Below are 24,798 nucleotides of genomic sequence, written 5' to 3'. Positions count from 1 at the left end.
TATGGCAATTAATAAAAATTGACTAAAACTCTGTGATCTGAATATGAAAGTCAGGTCATAAAGCATTTTTATGTCTCTTTGTGAGAATTCCCAAGGGAAAGATAATCTTAATTTGCTGTGAGCAGTGATGCATGTGCCTTCTAAATGACATGCAGATTTCATCCACCACATGTACCTCTCTTCAGGGCTGATCATGAATATTTTTGGTGCCTTTGCCATTTTCTTCAGAGTTAGGATCTGTGAAAGAAGGCTCTCTGTGTTTTGTTATGTGGCAGACTTTATGAGATTGAGTTTGGAGAGGTACAGTCGCTTTGCTGCAGGATGTTAAATATAGATGCTTCCTACTTCAATATTCTTGTAAATAAACTTCTTGAACAGATTTTCACAAAAGCACAAACTCGGGAAATTGTTGGCAGGCATATTTCAGAGTCATGCACAGCAGAGTTGTGGAATTGCCATATTTTGCCAGGTTCTGGTCTAATTGCACTGTATTAGGTTCATCTGTGGGAGGTCACTACAGAGTGCCCACTCTTCACACATCTTTACCCACTCCCACCGTGATAAGCTGGCTTCTAAGAAACATGAGAAAAGAAGGTACATATATTTGTATAAAGATACAATCGCATCGTTGCTGTTAATACTCTGTATAAGACTTGTTAGCCGAGCCAGGCTTATGCACCGCAGTTTCCTGTAGTGATGACAGGCCTGCTGCCTTGGGGCCTGGGCCCCTGTTTGACTTGGAAGCAAAATAGGGAAGGGGTGAGGCAAAGGGAGCTTCTGGGCTCACTGAGCTGAAGCAAATGCTTTGTGGACCAAAGTGCTTTGTTATGAGTACAACAGAGTCTGTCCAATGTAAATCTCTTAGCAACCAGGAGGGAACATGGAGAAATATCAATATCGCTATGTCAATGTGCAAGCAGATTTAAATGTTTTGTTCTCAGGACAGTCACAGAGTTGATCCAGAAAGTGGCCTGTGGATAACACTTTCATTGCCATTGTACTAGTTAATTCACGACACACTAAAACCAGTATATTCCCTATCAAAGATACATGCATTTCAGGAGATTTAACATTCACAGTCCAAGGATTTTAGGGACTGTTTCAAAGTACAAAGTCAACATTAGATTACTTTCAAGACATAATCTAGATTCTTTTTCAGTCATATAGTATATATACCACTTATTCTCTACAAAGTGAATTGTTTTTACTTGGAGTTTCTTTTTCCTACCTTTTCCTAAGATCCTGATGAAGGCTTTTGGGTTACTTTGCTCCACATTATAGGCCCCATAGCAATTGGAAAAGCTTCTCTTATGTACTTTGTGGGTTATTATGGGGTTCATTCCTCTTGCTTGTATGTAGAAATATCCTCTAGGATCTTTTAATTACATAAAAGTAATAGTAATTTCATAAAGTCACAAAATAGAAAAGCTTTAGATAAACGTGAAGAGTATCTATTTTGTAAAGGAATTTGATTCATGGTACCCCTGTAATTGAAGTTTAAACAAGCCCAGGATGAACTTTTCCTGATATATATATGACATAACCTCATACAGTATGAGATATTACTAAGTATTATAATCAAGTCAGAATGTGTATATAAAATTAACATTCTATTCACATTTCATCAGTTCTTAAAAAATCCATGATTGCACATTTGGTCTGCTATGCATATTGATAACCATGAATAAGTGGCTACCAATCAAAAAACATAGGAAACTTTTGGAATTTATAATTACTTGAATTTTAATAATGGTGTGTTTTATTCTTGCCATAGCAACATTAGTGTCAAGGAAAGGAAAAATCTTCCTAGTTGCTAAAAGGAAATGCATTTAGATGGACAAACCTTTAATCTTTTTATCCCAATTTTTCTGACTTGAAGCAAACAAAAAGCAACTTTCCCTGAGTATTTTGTTTAGAAGGTGTCTTTCCACTGCATTTACCCATCTCCTTTACGCACACTGTCCCATCACTCTTCCCTGATAGATTTTCCCCTTCACTCTCCTCTTCTCCCAATGGGCCGCTAATGCTGGCAGTGAGTGGGGTGGCATGCCAAAGGTAGACAGAGTGCCTTTGGGAGGGGACAATATTGGATCTATGCTCTGACTGAGAAAGTTGCAGAGAGGAACTCTTTATATTCCCTGCACCGAGCAAGGTCCTGGCCCACGGGCGGTGGTCAGTGGATAACCCAAGCTACCATGAGTTCATGAGGACTAGAAGTCACAAATGCTCTCAGGGCCACACTTCCCTTGTTGCCTCTGGCCTCTGGTGCCACATTACCTGGATATTTTGCTTTCTCTCCATGTAAACTATAAGGTACATTTCAATAATGAGGGCTATTAGGAGAAATAACATTAATTTATTCAATAATTTTTTTAAATGTTCACAAGTATGCTTGTATATATTTATTATGTCCTATCAAAAAAAAAAACCCACTTTGAGGTGATCTAAGGATATGTATACTAAAAAAGGAGACATTTATATGCATTGCTGGCACAGGGTATACTGGGATAAAGGAACAGTCAATTTTATGATTAATATCTTTTCTAATTGTTGACAACAGACTCATGCAGCTATTCAGTGGCAGAGCAGGAATGAATATTTAGTGCTTCATTTTTGCATTCACGTATTCATTCAGCAAACATTTACTGAGTGACTTCTGTGGATCAGGCATTGCATTCAGTGTTGGAGGCAAAGCTACAGGAGGCAGAGTGGCAACAGTACAGTGACTCCCTGCAGAGAGAGGAGATCACTAATCACCCTTCATAACACATGTAAAGGGAGCCACAGGAGCCCACTGTAAGACTGCAGTTCAACTCAAATGGGCTCAGAGAAGGTTCTCAGGGAAGCTGAGCCTTGGAGGAGGAGTGAGCAAGACAGGCAGGCAAAAGGACAGGAATACCATGCCCAGTGTGATGGAAATAAGAGGGAACATTCATGTGTGAAAAGCAAACATAAATAAGGAGCAAAAGGGATATGAGTATATGGCTTGGAAAGTGGTCAGAAGCCAGATCATGAAGACCTTTGTATCCCATCTCACAGGGTGGGAAATTACCTTCTCCAAGGAGAGAGGGACTTGAATCGACTTAAATGGAGGCAGTAGGAAGAGTAACTGAATGGCTTTATGGTTTAGAACCATCACTCAGGCATCCATGCTGCAGATAGCAGCCGGGAGAGCCTTCCGGAAGCACGGGTGGTGATTCAGGAATGAGAGATGCTGAGGGTCTGAACCAGGGCAGAGACTATGACAGTGGAGAGGGGGTGTTGCATGCAAGAGATATTTAGGGGAAGACTCAACAGAATTTGGCAATGGACTGGGTGTAGGATGTGAGAGGGAGAGATCGGATTCTAGGGTAACTGCCAAGTTCCTGGCTTGAAGCGGAAGATGAATAATTAAATTTCCTGGATTCATGTCTTTTATTCCAGGGCATTTATTGACCACCTAAAATGTATCAGGTAGGGTTTTAAATTGCTTTGTAGGTAGAGGCTCATTTAATCTTTATAACTACCCTACAAAGAAAGTATTTATTATCCCCATTTACAAATGAGGAAACTGAGGCAGGAATCCATTAAGCATTCCCATACTATTTAGTGGCAGATCTAAAACTCCAGTGTGGAAAGTCTAGCTGTCTAGCTTGTTCTTTTACCTACAACACGGAACAGCATATGTAGTTAATATTTTCACAGCTACATATCAAAATGGATTTGATTCAAAGAACCTTCGGGGCGCCTGGGTGGCGCAGTCGGTTAAGCGTCCGACTTCAGCCAGGTCACGATCTCGCGGTCCGTGAGTTCGAGCCCCGCGTCGGGCTTTGGGCTGATGGCTCAGAGCCTGGAGCCTGTTTCCAATTCTGTGTCTCCCTCTCTCTCTGCCCCTCCCCCGTTCATACTCTGTCTCTCTCTGTCCCAAAAATAAATAAACGTTGAAAAAAAAAATTAAAAAAAAAAAAAGAATTTCTTTAAAAAAAGAAACTTCTAAGTGATCAGCTATTTCCTAGACATTGGGAGCCTTAAATAACAAGCTGTATATCGCTAAGTAACCCAGTGCACTATGGCAGTGTGTCTGTTTTTCTTACCCTCTGCAACAGATTTTAATGTTTTACCAGAAGAATTTATTTTTTTAATTTTTGAAAATAAATGGAAAATTGCCAACACCAGGATTTCAACTCCTCAAAGACATGTTGCTATAATAACATAACAATGTCTTAGGTGCTCACTGTATACCAGGCAATGTGCAGGGTGATTCCATGGATTATTCTACTATTTTTCTCACAACTTCTGTATGAGACAGGTATTATTTTCATCCCCATTTTTTTTATAGCTAAAACATAGACTTAAAGAGAACAAATAACTTGCCTGAAGTCATGCAGCTTCTAAGTGTTGGGTCTACACTTAAACTTGGATCATAGGACTTTGGAATCCATATTTAACCACTAGGTTTATTGTCATAAAAATCTACCAGTCTCGTTTAGGATTAAAGCAACTTAAAGATTTGAGAATAAATTTCAAGAGAGATAAATTATTGAGTGTTATCTATTGCTATAGAAGCTTGATGCTTCCTGACACTTATAGGCCTTCTCCATGCCTAGCTCCTGATGTACCTATGGCACCCATGATGGAAGATACCAGGCAGGGGAGGTTTTGTACTATAGTGACTGGATTTATGAGGGTGAGGGTTGTGTGGACCAGTATCAGATAAAGGGAACCCACTCTGTGTCCTGTTCTGCTGAGAACATAGACTCCAGATCTCTAGGGAGCCTGGTTTCTCTCTCAGCATCCTTTATGCTCTGCAGTATAATTATAAGCTCCGTGTGTCTCACCCAGGAGACTATAAGCTCCTTGAGGGCAGAGGTGGTGTCACAATCTTCTACTACTAAACTGGTGCTTGCAGGGTAGGAAGTGGATGGGAGGGAGGGAGGAGGTGGATGGATGAGAGGCAGTACCATGCAATGATTAAGAGTATGGCCTATATGTAAGATTGTCTGAGTTCAGGTACTAACACTCTTAGCTGCTGTGACCTTGGGAAGTTATTTAACCTGTCAGTGCCCCAGTTTTTTTACATGCAAAATGAATATAATAATAGAATTATTATTATATTATTATATTATTAGTCCTGTGCTTTAGTCACAGGACTGTAATGCGATTTCAATGAATGAATGAATGAATGAATGAATGAATGAATATTAGAATGGTGCTTGGCACAAAAGAAGAGCCATATAGTGGTAGTTGTTGCTGTTTTTATTGATGTTCATAGTGAACAGAAGAATGAGCGGACTGTTTCCAACCTGAACCTTTAGGGGTTGTGCCAACAAGTTATCTGACTGAAGCCAGCAGGTTAAGCTCCCTAGGAGCACAGCAGCTGTCCCGTCTCCACTTTTCCTCTGTTGGAAGAGGATGGATGGAATAAGGCTTAGCTCAGTAGGAAAGTTATAAACCGGGGCGATGGTTAGTGAAGCATCCCACTTCAGCTTAGGTCGTGATCTTGTGGTTCATGAGTTCAGCCTCACTTTGGGCTCTGTGCTGACAGCTCAGAGCCTGGATCCTGCTTTGGATTCTGTGTCTCCCTCTCTCTGCCCCTCCCCCTGCTTGCATGCTGTCTCTCTCTCTCTCTCTCTCTCTCTCTCTCTCTCTCTCTCTCAAAAATAAACATTAAAAAAGAATTTCTTTAATAAAAAAGAAAAGTTGTAAACCTTTGTCCTTTGATGTGCCATGCTATTTAGGGATAGGGAAGCAATTAAATAAAACTGGTCTGCTGATTGATTCTCTGTGCTCTCTGTTACTATCATGATAACATTTTTATTCTCAAAGTCATATGTTTGCTAAAAAAAAAACTTAACACTTTCTTGGTCTTGATGAATTACCATTATAATGAGTACAAGATCATGTTAGGTATAAATTATACATTTATTAATGTCTGAACATGTTATTTAAAATTTTGTGAGTACTGTCACCAATATACTGTAGTTATTGAACTGTTTCTTCATTCTTCAGGCTCATGGTCTTTTCTGTCTCTTAATTTGCCTTTGGTAAGATGACATATTATTGTGTGTGTGTGTGTGTGTGTGTGTGTGTGTGTGTGTGCACGCGCGCACACTTTATTGAATCTCAATATGGAAAAATGTTTTCAATAGGTATGCTTGAGGAACAAAAGGATTTGACAGTGATTTGTACTTTTTGGTAGTTATATTATTAGAAAAAATATAGTAATCCTATTACATTTAACTGGTATCCATTTAATAAAAATGTACTGTGCAGCTACATTGTGCCGATTATTGTGCTGGAGACTGGCATGGGACCTGTAGGCCCATCTACCTGCTCTTTGATATGCTGCTTGTACTACTTGATGCAGGTAGGGTGAAGGACCAGAGAGAAAAATAGATATTTTTTGTTGCTGGCTTAGCACTGGTTTATGTTAACACTATGCCATAGTGTTATCGACATGGACAGACGCTTTAGCCTAAGTTTAAGTTTGTTATGTAACTATGTAACTTGCCTCAGTCCAAAAATAACTGGGCTTGGAATCAAGGTCTGTGTGGCTCCCCTTCTTAGGCCATCAGAACCTCTAGAGGATAGGTTTTTTTTCTTTAAGGGAGGTTCTTACTAATAGATATCTATGGTGAATTCTTATGTCAAGAGAAGAATGGTCACTGTTGGAATGTTAAAAATTGAATAATTTAATAATTGAATTTTTATAAATTATTTATCATTCACTGCAAAATCTAAATATTGTCTAAATCGTAACACTTAAATTAGTGTACGTTTAAATTAGTGCACATTTAAAATAACTTTTAAGAGGAATCCAGTCACTGAAACAAAGTAGAATTGTAAGCTATCTGTTGATTGACAAATAGGTTAAATGTTGAAGGATGATGTCTAAATACAATGTTACACTCTCAGCTGTATACTCCAAATAGTAATCTAAAGAAATACTTGTATAGAAAGATAACATTTGAAAACAAGGAATCTGCTGTGTTTTTACTCAGACTGTTTCTTGTTTGTGTAAGTTAAAAGTAAGTTAAAAGTTCATTCCAAAACAATGGAAATGGCTCCTGGATCTTCTACATATGGTTCAGATTTTTCTTGTGATTATCCCCTTTGTTCAGGATTATCCTGTCCTGGACCCACAGTGGCATCATGAGAAGGAATGACCCGTCCCTGTCAAATATAGGAGCTGCCTATAAAATGTATAGGTTTCAATTTAGATTTAGTTGGTTGCAGTAAACCATAGGTGACCTTCTGCAAATTAGGATCATATCATCAGTTCTGTTTGAATTTATATGAAGCCCATTAGAATGGATAGAGACTAATGTTTTTATCTGCCAGGTTTGGCAGAACAAAAGCCAACCAGTACCATCACCATAGGAGAGGAAGGGTATATGGACTGTGTGGAAAAGCATAGGGACAGATAACTTAGCTGGAGAGTGTTGGAAGCCCAAGATTTTCTAATGACTGGAACCCAGTGATACTGAAACATTTATAATCTACATGTAGGTATCCCTGAAAGCTTTGTAGTTTCAGTACTATGAATAGCATTATTTTATCCTCACGAAGTACAGTTTTCTAAGAGTCTACACAATTGAAGAAGGTATGAAAATATGGTAAATTGTGTTTAGTAGAGGATCAAAAACATTAATAAAGCAGGCAAGCAATAAGGAGAAAGTTGTGGGGAAGGGGCTAAGTATTACAATCCATGGTGATGGAAAGAGAGGGCTTTGGGCCTAGATAAGAATTCATATCGCAGCTGCCACTGATTAGCTATGTGCCCTTGAACTAAATTTCTCTGGGTCTCAGTTTCCAGATTGTTCAGATGGGGATATTAACCCTTTCCTTGCATACATATTGTAAGGAGTGAAAATACTATAAAGGCATTTTGCCAGGGGTCTGACATAAAGGGAGCAGTTAGCTAAAGTTTCCTTATCATATGGGCTCTCAAATGTAACCAAGTGGCCATAGTCAAGAACAGAGCAGAGGAGCTGAGAAAACAAGAACTTTTATACCTAGCAATCCCTCAGAAGATTATTTGATGAATGAAATTTTACTGATAAACTGGTATCCTCAAAAAAGTCATTTGAGCCCTGCAGTTCAGGTCTTTGCAAACTTTTTTTATAGTCCTTGGGGAATTAAATCTGTTATTTTGAGAAATATTTCAAAAGACTCACATGTTACACCTTCCATTCATTAACACTATTATTAATAGTTTCTCTCAGGAGTTAAATGATAGCCAAGGTAGATAGTAAAGAAAGCTTAAGAATCATATGTACAGATAGAAGAAGTATCAAATAATTCTTTTAACAAACCAACTTCATTTTGCAGATTTGGGCATAAATGTTAAAATATTTGGAGGAAGAGTATTTAGGGCTGAATGGAAGCAATCTTCACTGGATATATTTACTTATTATATATATTATATATATTATATGTATTATAATTATATATATATATAATCTATTTATTGAAACAAAAACATTACCTATAAATATGTCCATAAAGTATATGCACTTCATTACCAACCGGCTTTCCACCCCCTCTAGGTAATGTGGCCACCAAAGAGGTGTCGGATGGTTTCAGGGTAGCTGGGGACCTAGGGGAGAGTGGATGATCTGGTCGATAGGGAGATGTCACCATCTGTACCTGGTTTCAGAACCCACAGTGGCCTGTGGACTGTCTTCCTTGCCAGCACACCCCCTCCTCTCCTTCTCAGACTGCCACCCTTGAAGCCAAACAGTTTTTAGTCAGACAAAGCAAGCCACCCTGCCCGGACCAAATTGACCCACGTCAGCAACTGCCACTAAGAATTATCAGTGTGCAAACAGCCCTATTCACCTTAAACCAAAAAGAAAAACAGAACCTGAAATGTGGACATCTCTCATTAGACACTTTTGTTACAGACTCTAAGTGAGTTTTCTTTTCAAAGAAGGGCAGTACAGAGAGATGCCTATCAGCAAAAGTATATGGAGAAGAATTTACCTTTTCTTTCTTTTATTGAGCTGTAAGTCACTGAGGAACTGTGGTGGGCCAGGCGCTCTGCTGAGTGCTTTAAGAAGATTATCGTATTCAGGTCTCACGAATGGGGGCTATTATCCTACTTCTCTGGATTAGGGGAGGAATACTCTCGAACATTTCAGCAAGCCCGGGGTTGCGTAATTAGTAAGTGTAAGGCTGGAATTTCCCCCCAGGTGAGTCTGATTCCCAGCCCATGCTTAGTCCGCCACTTCTCCCCCCTCAGTCCCTGTCAGTCATGATTGTTTCCAAGTCCCCAGTGAGAACCATTTTCACAGGAGACTGAGATCTGTGAGGTGAATCTTTCCTGGACCATGAGATGCCACCATGCTAGGGTTTCCACACCTAGAAAATGCCTCACAAAATCCTTCTTGTGATTGATTTCTTCCTCCCAAAGAAAAATACACGTTGGGGCATTGACAGCAGGAGGGTAATAATGCTGGATGTAATAAATAATTTAACTTTCACATCGTACAGTTACCTGAAATGCACCCTGCCTCAACAGGACCATAATTATATTAATGGTAAAATAAGTGTGAGTACAGTTTATTTCCAAACTGTTGGCATTTGTGAACACAAATAGTGAAACCATTTTGTGTTGGCTGATTTCTTGATGTTTGAAATGAGTATATTCCCAATGCCTTGTGCTTCATGCTTACCATTTTTATGAGAAAACTGTTAAGCTGATTTTGAAGAACTCGGCCTCAAAACAGACTAATTTTCAGAGCCTAAATTAGAAATTAGAAAACAATTTGTAGAATGGTAAGAAATTAGCACCAACATTAAAAAAAAAAAACCCTTTAGCCGACGACACCAACAAATGTTAGAATTGAGTCACCATAGGTGCTGCCAGGTTCTTTGCCAGGATAGAAGGGACCTCTTAGTCCTTATGAAGTGATTTTTTTTCCTTTTCCTTGATGGTAAGAACTATGAGTAAAAAGCTTTAATTTGGGGAAGGGAGTTGGCAAAAATTGGAATCTCAAAAAAAAAAACAAAACAACTTGATTATTTAGGACAGATGATTTTAGGCTTTCTAACACACTTCACTTTGAATCCGTAGGAGCTCTGCTAGCAAAGTTAGGCTTTGTTTAAATAAAATAATTGGCAGGTGTGAAAGCCTGTTCTCTCTCTTCACACTTATGTGAGTCTCTGAGTTACATGGCTTTCTTCTCCTTTTGCCCATGAGCAGATTGAGGCTCAGACATTGACTTTAACAGTCACAGTGACCACCGGACAGAGGCAGAATTTGAACTCATGGCCATCAGACTAAGCTCTTTCCTTTCTTTCACTATTCTGCCTATAGGTTTTTCACCGCTCATGTAAGATTCTTGCGTTTGGAGAAAGCTTTTACTTTTATTTTTTATTATTTTCTAATCGGTTATTAAATCATTTTTATGCTTCTCATTACTAATGTTATTGTTCATTTGTTTTATGTGACAAATACTGGATAAGAAGTGCTTTTTAAATAATGATGCGTGACTTAAACCCTGTGTTTTTATCTTCAAATGTTACATGGCGACGTTAAGTATTACTGCAAAGCACAGAGCAATTTTGAATCAGGAAAAAAATCATGATTGACCTTGGTACTGTGGATTTACCATTGCTTAGGGAAGCAATGTTTGTCAAAACCATTGTCTTGAGCAGTGCATTTTGTTTTCTATCAGTAAATCCCCCAAATGCCCAATCTCATAATTCCCAGCCACATTTCTACTACCTGGCTGGTTAGGGGTGAATGAGAGAGGATGGGCTGGAAGGCTCTGAGGTCACCGAATCCCCACACAGGCCACTGCTCCCCCTTCTTCCGTAAGGACCTGCTGTCCCTCTGTGCAATGGTTGGGACACTGCTACCTGATTCAATAACATAATGAGTGTATTTACTTAGCTCTGTCAACACTCAAAATATATTTGCCTGCTTCGAAGTAAGAAGATAACCATACTGATGTTGAAAAATGCTGAATGCAATTAATTTTTTTTTCCTTTGAAGAATGGCCATTGTTAAGGATCCCTGCTTTACTCTTCCTCTTCAGCTGGAGTCATTGCCACCTAAAAATAAATGGTTTTGCTGTGGACATTTATTCTAACCACAATCACTTCAAATAGAATTAATATATTAATACTGGTGACCCAAGCGTATGAAACTCGCACATTCATTTATCTTCATTAGTGTAGAATTAGCCATCCTGGTAATCCTCCCCAATTCCTGTCTGTGATTCACTTCAAAAGGTTTTGACTGCACCTCATCTTAGCTGAAATTGGGTGTTTGAGGGTGACCATGAATACATTAAAATAGGTGTTTTTCCTGTTTGCTGTGTTAACATAAACCCTGGGCTTGGTTTTTCCACAGCTGTTCAGCGTGGTTACGGCAGCCTGACTTCCTCCCATTCCACTGTGTGTGGATCCGGTTCCTGGGCTTTGTCCTAGCTCTCCACTAGAGAGCCTTGTCTCTACTGGCTGGTTGTAACTTGATTTTACATAACATGTTTCAGTGGATTTTCTATGGGATCAGATTAAAATAATTACATAGCCACCCATTTGGCATCTGATAGGCATTATCTTTTTGTTTTCTGGTGGATTAGTTAGGGTTTTGTTTGCAGTGTCAGGAAGGGAGAGTGTGCTTAGGTGCATTTGGCATTCTCGGCTTTGACCTGCTTTCCTAGAGCTGCTTTGCAGCTCTAGCAGAACCTAAATTATTAATGCGATCTGTTCTGTATCTGCACATAGAGCCTAATCCAGCCTTTTTTTTTAAGTGCTGCTGAGGATCTCTGAAATAATGGGAGATTGATTTTTGGAGGCTGCGTGGAATGAGGAGTGGGCCTGGGTGTGAGCTGCGGAGTCATGTAGGTTTGGGTTTGAGCTTCCTCACCACCCTTTCTTTGCTGTGTAGTCTTCAGTTGGTTACTTAACCTCTCTGAGCATCTATGCCCTCATCCCCAATAACAGCTATTGCAAAGAGATGTTATGAAGACAAAATTAAATTGAACATGAAGTGCCTGGCACAAGTCAGGGATTCAGCCAATATTCATTCCTCCCACCTCCCCACTCCTTTCCTCTTGCCCTCATCCACTTGGAAGAAATGAGTTTATGTTATGCTAAGTGTATTCAGTGAGAGTTGTGAGTTAAAAGAAGGAAGTGAATTCACTGAAGGTAATTCCAAGCAGGGTAAAAAATACATGAAAAACATGTATGTGTATATGTGGAGAAAAATATACATTTATATAAAGTGTAATATTAATAATTACATATACATGTACATATGTGTGTTTAGATTTGAGATGTATTCCACATGTGTATTATATATATTCTAAATAAGGCAGTTAAGCCCAGAGCCAATTTTTATTAATTTCTATAAAAAGAAATGTGGTTTCTGGAGAGAGCACTGTGTGTGGTGTGGGGTATAGGGACTCTTGGCTTTTGTGCAGGTGCAGTGGCTTTCCCAGGATCACTCCGCACAGCCCCAGCTTATTCCGCAGCAGCACCCAACGTCCAGTTGCAGGTGCCTCGATAGATTTTCTAAACTGAGTAAGAAGCCAGTCCTTTTTCCCCTGGGTAGGCCTTAATGGGTTTACCTTTGCATTTAAAGGTCTCCCTCGGGCAGCTGCTCCTTGACTCCCAGAGTGAAACCCACTCGGAGGAAGCTAGTCAGCAAAAGATCAGTTTCGGTGACTCTCCTAAGAGGGCTTTTGAGGCTGTCTCTAATATGTGTTTCTCAGGGACAATTATAGAGAAATAGACTAACCTTGGGCAGATGGATTTTCTTGCTAAATGTTACTGTCCAATCAAAGACTTCTTTCAGAGCCTTTGACAGCATTTAATACCTGTTTGCCACCTTTACTCCCTGCTTGATTACCTATAATGTTCTGGGACATTCTGTCAGTTCTCTTACCTTCCTCTTTCTTACCATGTGAATAATTGATGTACATTGTAGACACAGCCTTCAACACAGGGAGGCTAAGGTCACCCAGAGAAAGCATTATTGCTATCATCTTGAAATATGTTTTTCCAATATTTTTCTTGCATGTATATACTTAGTTTCTTCTTCCCTCTTCTGTTTTTTTTTCCTTCCCTTCTCTTCCCTTTTCTTTCTCCCCCCACCCCAAATCAATGGAGATAATGGTGGCACCTCCTGTTTTGTAACCTGATTTTTTTCCTACTGAACAATATAATATGAGCATTATGTTTGTGTCAGTAAATACATTTTTGTAAGGTTTTTAGTGGATCTATGGTATTCGACTTTATGGGTGTACCAAAATGTACCCAACTAATGTCTTGGTTTTTTTTTTAATTTTTTTTAATGTTTATTTATTCTTGCGACAGAGACAGAGAGTGAACAGGGGAGGGGACAGAGAGAGAGGGAGACACAGAATCTGAAACAGGATCCAGGCTCTGAGCTGTCAGCAAAGAGCCCAATGCAGGGCTCGAACCCACGAACTGTGAGATCATGACCTGAGCAGAAGTCAGACGCTGAACCAACTGAGCCACCCAGGTTCCCCTGTCTTGTTTTTGTATGTTTAGTTCATTTCAACTTTTGTTACCTTGAAAAATGGCACAAAGGACAACAAGGGCTTCATCTTTATCCACACTGAAGGGTTCTCACTTTCTGCTCTCCTTATGTTGGTGACTCTTTAGCACAGCATTCTAGGTCCTTCATTCTGAAGACAACGCCACACGTACAACCTCATTTTCCACACGTACACTCGTTGGACTTACTTAGTTCTAGTCGAGACAATGACTACCTTTCATTTCCCAGAGCATACATTTCTGCTCCCCCACTGTGGGGGTTGGGGGGTCCTTCATGCTGCCTGCAGTACCTCCCTCTCCCATTCTGTTCCATCTGGAAGTCCTGTCTCTCCTCTTAACTGTTACAACTATTTATTTGCATCTCTTAGGAACTTTATGTGGAGGATAGTCCTTGTGTATGAAGATACCTAGATGAAAAAAGTCACAAATCTTGATTTTGGATCTTGGCATAGCCTCTAAGTTTGCAACTTCAGCTGCTCTTTCCTTGTCTGTGTTATGTCGAGGACCCTGACACAGTTGTGTGGAGGGACTCCAGTGGTTCCTTCGCACACTTTACTGGACTGCAAGTTCCTTGGAGCAGAGTTACCACTGATTCCTGGGGTGTCTTCTTCTAGGCCCCCTTGGCTCTGTCCTGTCAACCAATAATGACAGCTCTCTGCCCAGGGCTCTGTGCTCTTTCTCCAGCCTTTATTAGTTCATCAGAGATTATTGAGGCCTGTGGCTCTCAACTGGCAAGAGGAGAGGTTCTGCCTTATGCAGGTGGGGTTGGTGTGACCAGCCAGCCTTCTTTGTCCACAGCTGGGGGGTTTCCTAGGATGTGGGGCTTCCCGTGATGAAACTGAGACAAACCCAAGGGTGTATTAGATTTGGTGGAATGTGGTGGGGCAAGGGCAAATAGTAGTGCAAGGGAAAGGTCCTCTGTACTACCTGCTTCTAAAACTCTCTCAGCTTTGGTAACTTTGAGAGGCTTGCCTTCTATCTCTGATTATGATGTCACTCCTTCTCCTCTAGGAGTCTTTTACCTGTTTTTTTAATTTCCTATGTCATCAGTGGGCATTACTTTTTCCTAAATTTTCTGTTATCTACTGAGCATACAAGCAGAGTGGACCATTGTGTGTGCCATGCCATCACACATACAGGGAAGTACTTAAAATCTAGCTTTGGGCAATGACTCCTGCTTTCATTATATAGGGTCTCATCTAGGACCCAGTTGGCTTTTGCTCTACTTTTATTTTAAGTTTATTTTTAAATTTATTTTTAGAGAGAGATAGAGAGCAAGCTGGGGAGGGGCAGAGAGAGATAGGATCCCAGGCAGGTTTCATGCCCTCAGCTTAGAGTCCAATGTGAGCTCAGACTCCTAAACACAAAATCATAACCTGAGCGGAAGTCAAGAGCAGGATGCTTAACTGACTAGGCCACCCAGGCACCCGCCTTTTGCCTTACTTTTATTTCATTGGCTCTTTAACTCCTGGATCACGTGTTTTACTTCTTAAGGTTTTTGGTTTTTGGGGGGTTTTTTTTTGGTATCTTTTGCTTAACTTTATTTTTGACCCCACACAAATTTAGATTATACAGTACATACAGGGGGTTTTTTGTTTGCTTGTTTTATATATGCTTTAGTTTTCTGGAAAATGGCTCAGGGCAGAAGGAGTAAAAATATAGGCAAGGTGGTAAAACGCTCTAGCACAATCACCTTATTTTTATTATTCCCAACCTGGACTTGCCAAAGCTGTCTCCTCCCCCCATGCCACCTGAAACAAGGGAAGGACACTGTGACCTTCACCCCGTTTCTCCCCTGGAGAGGCTCCTAGCCTGCGTGCTCCTTTCACCAGACAGTGGGGGACTGGACACAGTAAAGAACTTTACTACTTTCCAGTTTCATTCTCAGTTAGTTTTCCCTTAGTCAGAGGGAAACTGCCACTGTTTTATTAGAAAACATTTTGATGCAGGCCACTACAAAGCTACACAAGTAAAATGTTTTAAGTGCAAGAAAATCACCTTTTGCTCAAATTTACATGATTGAGATAAACATATGACTTCAAATTGTTTTACAGTGATACTAGGCAAAAAAATCTATTGATCACTCCTCCATTTTCATACCAATCACTCAAATCATACTTAATGTGTTAGTTATGACTTTTATGGATCGCAGATTTAAACATATGATTCAGTGAAAAGGAGAGCTCCTGTGGAAGTCTGAATTTGAACCTATAGGACTTATGTAAAGGACAGATACATTGAAGGACAGAGCTGTGTGGAAAATTCCCACAGAGTGTCTCCAAGTCGTGCAGTCTTCAAGGTGGAAGGGACCTTCGAGGTCACGGACCCAGGGCCTCTGCAGAACCTGCCTGTCCTTGAAGATGGCTTTATGAATTGCTTGTCAGTCTGCTTATGAATCGCCTGGTGCTGGAAATGTCCTACCTCTAAACATAGTCCACCCCCATTTCTGGACACTTCTAATTGTTAGAATATGCTCTCTTATTTTGAGACTAAATCTCACACCCTACCATGTCCCCCCATATGCCAGTTATTTATACAGATGAAGATGGTGATGTTCTGGTGCCAGTGTCTTCTCTCCAAGTTAAATGCTCCCTATTTCTTCAGCCAGTCCTCATAAGATATGGTTGCAAGACCCCTTTATTCCCCCTTTAGCCATCATTTGCTACCCCGAATTGACAGTCTTCTGTATGTAGATTGTCCATGTCATACTGTATGACACAGCTCAGCCTCGGCTGTTGCCACTATTTGTAAAAGAGGCCAAGGTCACAGTCATTTTAGGGAGAAGACAATTGAGCGCCTGTATACTCCCTTTTCATAGGAACTTTGTTTCTGCTTTGCATGTGGATTTATCCTTCCTCTTTCACTTTTAGCTTTGGCTCTTTGTTGGCATTGAAACATATACATTTGACTGATCTGTGAATACATTGGAACGTTTATAAACAGCATTTAAATACAGATTTATAAAGATACAAAAGCTCTGTCCCCTCTGGAAAATGCCTTATCTTCTGTATTTTCCACTCTCCTATCTCCCATTACTTTATCCCTCAGACTCAAAAATTATTTTCTAAGTAATTATTAAGTACCAAACATACACACATTGTCCTTTCTCTCTTTTTTTCTTGGCTTCTGCCCTCCTATTCTTGTTTCCGTTTTCTTCTTTAAACCTAAAAGTATTCACTAGAATTCACTAGAACAGATGGAAATAGTTCAGTATCAGCTGGATACTAGAGAGGAACAAATAATGTAATGTGTTAAGCTTTATCAAAGGTTGATTTTTTATATTTCAGACTAACCAATTTACTAGGTAAGCAGCTGGCTTCTTAGAGACTTTTATGGACTGAATCCTTAGACACTAAAGTATGTAGAACTATTTGGACAAAAAAATGAGCCAAATGAATTTGCCAATAATTTGGCTAATAATAAGGATGTAAAAGTAACAAAATTCTAAAATATTTGTGTAGTGCAGTGCATATGAAACACACATATTGTTTTGATTCAATAACACTTCAGTTCAATGAATATTTATATACCTTAGAGGTACAAAGAATAGTAAGACATGCTCCTAGTCCTTTGAGAACTAGTAGTGTAGTAAGGGAGACAGACAAGTTGAAAAGAATTAAGATAGTCTTCCAGTTGATATGGAATGTCTGTAAAGTGAGATGGAGGCCATGTGAGGGGCCAGAGAGTAGAGACAGGTGGACATTGACCCTGGCCCTGAAGACTGAGAAGTGTGAGCAGAAGGCACGGAGCATAGTTAGAAAACTTGCAGAAAGAAGTAGAACTTGTCAGACAGGATGGCTTAATGTGGGTGCAAGAGAGAGGGAGGAGCCCAGCAAGATGAAGGGGCTGTCAAATGCAAGCATCTGAGAGGCTAGTTATACTTTGTGTTAAGAAAGGAATGAGGAGGGATTGGCTTGCATTTGTCTAAGATATCTTCTCCTCCTGCTTTCCCTTATTCCTGTTAATTCTTAATAACATTTTTGCTTTGCAAAAATAGTATCTTAGGTTGACTTTTAACTTGGGTTTCCAGTATGAAGTTCTGTACTTGCACCTGAAAGAACAGAACCCCACTGAGCTGATACACGATGAGCCTGGAGAATAATTAGTGAATGGCTTTGAGAAATGTGGAAGTCATTGCCTTCTGTCTAGGCTGCCATCCATTGTCATGGGGTATGATGGATTTAGAAATGCTAGTTGAAAGGCATCTCAGATTTAGATTATGACGGTCTTTATGATAAGAACTGTGATGTTATGTTCTTGCTCTCCCCTGTCCTACAAGTTTTTGTTATATTTACAGTAAACCCTTTAAAACAGTGACATGTTTTAATGTATTCTTCCATTTTGTGAGCAATGGATTTAAAGTGATTTTATTTTTTTATTCTTTTAAGTTTATTTATTTTGAGAAAGAGAGAGAGAGAGCGCGCACGCGCACGTGAATGCAAGCAGGGCAGGGGCAGAGAGACTCCCAATCAGGCTCAACACTGTCAGCACGGAGCCCAGTGCAGGGCCCGAACTCATGAACCATGAGATCATGACCTGAGGTGAAACCAAGAGTCAGACACTTAACCAATTGAGCCACCCAGGTGCCCCTACAGTGATTTTAAAAGGAGAGTAGTAAAAAAATAGAAGAAAATCATCTGCGTTAAACTGCATGAACAATTTAATTCATTTCTTCCACAAAACATCTTTAAATGTTTAAATTTCAGAAGCTTAGAGAAATGAAAAAGAATATATCTTGAAAAACAATAGGATGGTTTTTCTTGCAAATATGTTCATTAATAAAAATAAGCTTGATTACACTTGAGATATAAGAATGCTCTGAAAATTTGCCAAACTGATTCTAATAACATGCACTAGGTTTAACCTTTCTGAAATGTACTTTTATTGAAAAAAGAATTCCAGTTTGAAGTTGCATTTTAAAGACTTCTGCAGAAATATTAAAATGCACTCAGTTGACCTTTTGTAAAAACCCTTTTGGGCAAGCATACATAGTATTTTGATGACAAATGTTGCTTTAATATTAAAGCCCTAATTACCAGTAAGGAATTTCATCACCCCAAAATTCATGAGATTATTTTTTTCTAACTCTTCTTATATGTTTGTGTTCATGTGTGTTTGTATATCTCTATGTATTTTTAATTTCATGAACCTGACAACCGTATCTCAGTATCTGCAGCTATTCCTTCTAGTAGAAATAAACAGACATCTAATGTCATGAAAGAATTGAGCTTCATTGAGAGTCAAAGCAGCTGAGAGAAAACAGTCCAGTTTGTTGGTTTTTTAAAGATAAACCATAGATCTATTGCTCAGTTCAGTAGGTTGTTATGTTACATGGGAAGTTCCCTGGATGAGTTGATGTAAAATACATGGTGATACTTGACCATGGAAAGGAATCCTTTTACATCAGAATAATTGGGTCTTGATGTATCTGTCTTTGAGGTCCGCTATCCAGTTATCAAAAAATGAGGCACACACACACATTCTTTCTAGAGAGACCTTCCTATACCCACTGTTCTACGCTGTGGATCACGGCTGGGACATTTGCTTCAGATGTGACTGGGAAGTCCCAAGGTCCCTTCTGTCATCACAGGGAATATGGCAGGAATGCCTAGCCTAGAATTTTAGCTTGCACTTGCAATTTAATGTAGAGCTTTTAATTGGATTCTCAGCAATATTTTCTTTCATCTCATAACAATAAAATCTTCATGGTGATGTCTCAGTACAGCTTGGCACTGAAGCAGGGACACGTGGCACCAGGAAGCTGTCAGCTTTTGCATAAATGCTCAGCAAAAGGCATTCTTTTTGTTTATTTGCCTTACAATTCTATGTCCAGAAAATTCTGAAAGTGTGCGCACAGAATCTTATTGTTTTATAATGTTTCTGGGAAGAGTTTTTTAAACTCAGTTGTAATTTACTTGAGTCAAATGCAATGATCCTGAGTATATATTTAATCAGTTTTGACAAATGCACAGTTGCTTATCTCATTCCCCCAACAAGATGAATTGCATTTCATCACCCCTGGGAGCTCCTTTGTGCCATTTGCCAGTCAGAGTCCCTCCTCTGCCCTAAGCAGCCAGTGTTAGGACTCCCAGCGCCATTGTTGAACCTTAACGTTAATTCTTAGAGGCTTCTCTGTCAAAGAAGGATCTTTAAAACTGTATTTTCCTTTTAAAGAGCTTCCCCCACCCAAGGGAGGCATTCAGAGGCATGTGCATAGGCTGATGTAGAGTTTCTGTATATTGCTTCTAAAACAGTATCTTAAGTGTATCTTAAGTGTCAAATTCTTACTGAGAGAGGAGCAGATCCCTTTCCAGCCTGTCAAACAAGATTTTAAGTAATTTGTTTTCTTGTTGTATTTTAATTTGTCTCCAGTTCAATTTCCACTTCTGGTAAAAATAACCAGCAATGATTTGTAGATTATACCTTAATTTTGTGTACATTCACCCTTCTGTAGGGTGGGTTAACCAATTAATAGAAATTTAGTAAGAATGCCCACTAAATGCCATGGATGAAGCTGAAGAGTTCAATATAATGCCTTAATTGTAGAGAAACAGGGTTCACTTTTGTCCTCTTAGCTTCTGTGGGGTGATAAAAACAAGTAGAATAGTCTTTACATCTATTTCTTCTCCATGACTATATATCATTGCCTCAAAGGTGACATTCCATCGTTTGCTTCTTATCGTAACCAGACAAAGAGTATTTCTGTTCTCCGTGTGTGTGTGTGTGTGTGTGTGTGTGTGTGTGTGTGACAGAGACAGAGTTGAGTGTTCCATATTACCCCTAGAGATTTTTCTTTCCCTCCTTTTAAGCTAACATGCTCTTCTTCATCAATAAATTTCAGATGCAGGGTTGGAATAAACTGAACACTACAGAGAAAGAAAAGATTCCAGGATAGAGAGCTACTTTTATTTCAATACTGCGACACATGGAGTATAGAATGAAATCGTGCTGCTGTTGGAATTTATTCTTTTTATTGAAATAGACAAGCATTAAACAAGCCATAAAATTTCCATCTGTATTCACAGCAGGCTCCCACCACCCAAAATACAGATTTCCTCCCCGCCCCCTCTCTCTAAAGCATCCAGGACTGAAACATTTTAGTATTTGAGACTGACAGAATCATAATATTTAGTTTCTAAGAGCAGTGGATCACCTCCTCCGTCCTTTGCACAGAGCCGCATCCGTGTTAAAGGGAAAGTGCAATTTCTGTCCTTAAATGTCACTGAGGACGGGGGAGTTGGGTCAGAAAGAATCTGCAGTGCAGCAGAGGAAGCACATGGGCTCCCGGCTTGGTAATTCTGGTGCTTTCATCACCTCATCAGGCTACTCACCTTGGGAAGGAAAGCAAATGGCATTTTCACACCATGCGCTGATGATGAGTCCAGAAATGAGGCACCCATTGCCATTCTAGCACATTTTTCTCCATCGCCTGAAGGACAAAGGCTTTTACTAGTGGGAAATTACCACCAAGGCATGTAAAAGTGAAACAGCTTCTCAGGCTTGAGGAAGAATTCATTTTTTCTTTCCCTAATTTCAAAGCCAAACACTTGCTTGGCATTTTAGGCATAAAACAGCATAGAGTTCTAAAAAGATGGTTAGAAAGGTAATTGTAAATTCTAATCTGTTTAGCAAACTGTTGCCCCACTCGGAGAATACTCTGTTTCAATTTTTTATAAAGGCATTCTGATAAAAAATTTAAGCACACTCTTTTAGGAGCAAGTTTCTGTCAGATGTCACACGAAGCTTCCCTTTGGTAGGAACGGTTATGTAAGGCGGGATGTGCCTCTATCTAACGAGTAGACATCTATCGTGAATGTAGGGCTCCAATGCTTTCTTGTCTCTCCCTGAAGACTATGGTATTTCTGCCTTGGTTAATTTAAGTGTAATAGAAATTTTTAATAATGTTACTCTGTTGGAACAATATTGGCCAGGGTAGGGGTGGGCTGTCCTTACCCCAGAGGGTACAATAGGATGTCCATGCAGTGGTATAATTATGTAAATTTAGTAAGAATGCAAATGATGTTAGAGCAGGTGTGTTCCCTGGAGGAAGTGATAGGATACTATAGTGCTTTGAGAGGGACATCAAAGGACACTGAGGAGGAAAACTGAACAAGTAAAAATTTTGAAATCTCAAAACATGTGTATCAATTTATTGTTTACAAAGGACTTTCATGTACATTATCACATTTGATCCTTGTAATTCTGTGAAAAGGATGGTCTCATTTTCAAGAAGTTATATTACTTGTTCAAGGTCAGTTAGCTCCCAAGTTACTTTGAATCCTCATGCTATCATCCCTCCTTCCCTCCTTCCTTTCTTCCTTCCTTGAACATGTTAGAGCATAGAATGTCCTCATCTGAGCATGGACATCCTGGGGCCAGGCAAAGTGGCCACACTAGGTTCCAATGTTTCTCTGGAGCACAGTTCAAGTCTTGAAACAAAGGAGTGGTATTTGGCTCCAAATTTAAAATATAAATTGTGTGTGCGTGTGTCTGCTATGAGACAAAAACTGGAGAGTAAAGGAAATGTTCGTGTCTTGATAAAGCATACTGTTGAGTTGCTTTCTATTCTAGTCGAGCCAGTTTACACGGCAGCAATATGTTGACCTCATTATACCCTCTCCAGCATTAAGTGTTAACTGTTCCTTTTCTTCACCAATTTCACAGTTGAACAGTGTTTGTGCCATTATTGTTTCAATTTGCAGTATTGTTTTATTAATGCAAATGAGTATTTTTTGTATGTTTGGTAGTCATGTGCATTTATCATTTATGGATTGCCACTCCTGTAACTCACATGTATCCTATCCTTCATTTTTACTAATGCCTGTCTTTCAGTTCAGAAGTAATCGGGGATGCCAATCATGTGTTTCTAATATTACTGTAACGTGCCATAAACATGTAGAGGTTGAGTTTGTACCAACATAAAATGTTAAAGTTAAGATCTATTTTTAAATAATCAATTCCCTAATCAGTGAACTAGAATTTTAGAAACCCAGAAGGTACTTATTTTTAATATTTCAAATAGGAAAAAGAAGACAAAGTTAGGACCACAGCAACGGATAATAGTTCCCAGAATTTCTTTAAGCTGAGAAAATGAACACATCTATTTTGTTGTTTCCATATAATTTCTATCAGAAAATTAAGATAATATCTCTTAAGTATGCATTCAGAATACAGTAAGAGTAGCTATTCATTTTCTCTCTGGCACCAAACTGAAAAGTGTAATACCTACTAGGGCCAGAGTAACAATTGCGGACATAGAACAATTTCAGAGTAAGAGCAGTAAAGAAAGGTTTAGTCCTGTCTAGATAGTATCTGAGAGGCCTGGAGGAGATGCTACAAATGTTTCCTGCCAGGGTCATTAGCACTGAGGTACAAAGGGAGAGAAAACGGTTTTGTTTTGTTTTGTTTTTTTTATAAAGAATTTCCAAATACAGTGATTTAATACTTTGGTCCTAAAAACTAAGTATTTTTGCTCTTGGCAGGCAAGGGACAACTGAGGCTTGGTATATCTTACAAAGACTAAATGTGTATGAAATTCTTCCAGCAACTGTGTATATTATCACAGGCATACCTGAGAGATATTGTGGGTTCAGTTCCGAACCACCACAATGAAACAAATACTGCCAGGGAAGTGAGTTAAATGAATTTTTTGGTTTCCCAATAATGTAAAAGTTATGTTTACACTATATTGTTGTCTACTAAGTGTGCAACAGCATGGTCTTAAAAAAAACAATGTACATACCTTAATTAAAAATACCTTATTGCTAGGGGTGCCTGGCTGGCTCAGTTGGTTAAGCACCCAACTCTTGATCTTGACTCAGGTCATGATCTCACAGTTTACAGGATTGAGCCCGAAGTTGGGCTCCCTGCTGAGAACACAGAGACTGCTTGGGATTCTCTCTTCCCCTCTCTTTGCTCCTCCCCCTCTCACGCTCTCTCAAAATAATTAAACTTAAAAAAAATGCTTTATTGCTAAAAGGTGCTAACCATCATCTGAGCATTCAGCAAGTTATAACCTTTTGCTGGTGGAGGGTCTTGCCTTAATGTTGATGGCTGCTGACTAATTGGGGTGATGGTTCCTAAAAGTGGGGGTGGCTGTGGCAATATCTTAATGTAGGACAACACTGAAGTTTTCCACATCAGTGGACTTCTCCATTCACCTGAACACTTAGAGGCCATTGTAGGGGCATTAAGTGCCCCAACTTTAATATCATTTGTCTCAGGAAATGAGAAGGAGAGAAGCACGGTGGGGCGGGCAGAACACACACATTTATCGATGAAGTTCGCCTCCGTACATGGGCTCAGTCTGGTTACCTCACAACAATTACAATAGCAACATCAAAGATCACTACAACAGATCACCGTGACAAATTTAATAATAGCAACAAGAAAGTTTGAAATACTGCAAAATTTACCAAAGTGTGACACAGAGACACAAAGTGAGAAAATGTTGTTGGAAAATAATGTGCCAGTAGACCTGTTTGACACAGGATTGCCATGGTCTTTCAATTGGCAAAAACAAAAAACCAAAAAACACATAGTGTCTGTGAAGTACAATAAAAGGAAACACAATAAAATGAGGTATGCCTGTGTTAGTATTACCATCAACTATTATTATCACTGTCACTACCATTGATAAAATTACAATTCATGACAGTGATCAGGGGTCAGCTCTGCCGTCAGATTCCCAGATTCCCTGCCAGTCTCACCTCCATTGCTTACTCACCTGAAGTTAATTAATTAACCTCACAAAGTCTGTTTGGTCATCTATAAAACAGAGATACCAATAATCCCTGTCTCAAGGTGATTGTTGGGACAGTTTCCTGGAATGGTCAACATAAAGTGTTGCAGAAGTGCTCAATAAATCTCTGATGCTTTCTTACTGTCCCATTAAAGAACATAACTTCAGATTAAATCTTGGCAGAGAGTTTCCTAAAGAGGTTTTTCATTATTGGCCAACAGAAGACATTTCTTAAACATTAGGCAACCAAGAGAGAAATGTTCCTTACAAGGAAGGAAAGGCTTCCTTGGTAAAGGCTTGTTACCTCATTCAATGTAATTCAGTCTTCCCTTTCAAGAGCAGATTGCCCTTTGTTCTAGAGATTTATTATACAACAAATATTTGAAAATTATTCAGTGAAAATGATGATACATATTACCTATCAGGTTATTGAGAATGCAATTTGAGAGTGTTCTTCAAAACACGTTCATCTATAACCTGCCTCATAAGAATGTTTCCTGTGCTGTTTATTTCCTTAATATCATTTTGCAACTTATGTGTAT

The 24,798-nt window shown here is 39.3% G+C and overlaps 1 protein-coding gene across 5 annotated transcripts in view; it reads left to right on the top strand.

Annotated features, from left to right (window-relative positions):
• The window catches only part of ANK3 (ankyrin 3), a 332,342-nt gene that overhangs the window by 1,019 nt on the left and 306,525 nt on the right, over positions 1–24,798 (top strand). The gene's annotated exons all lie outside the window — the stretch shown is intronic.

The sequence above is a fragment of the Prionailurus viverrinus genome, chromosome D2 (assembly GCF_022837055.1).
Source record: "Prionailurus viverrinus isolate Anna chromosome D2, UM_Priviv_1.0, whole genome shotgun sequence".
Classification (NCBI taxonomy): domain Eukaryota; kingdom Metazoa; phylum Chordata; class Mammalia; order Carnivora; family Felidae; genus Prionailurus; species Prionailurus viverrinus.
This window is presented reverse-complemented; position numbering and strand designations above follow the sequence as displayed.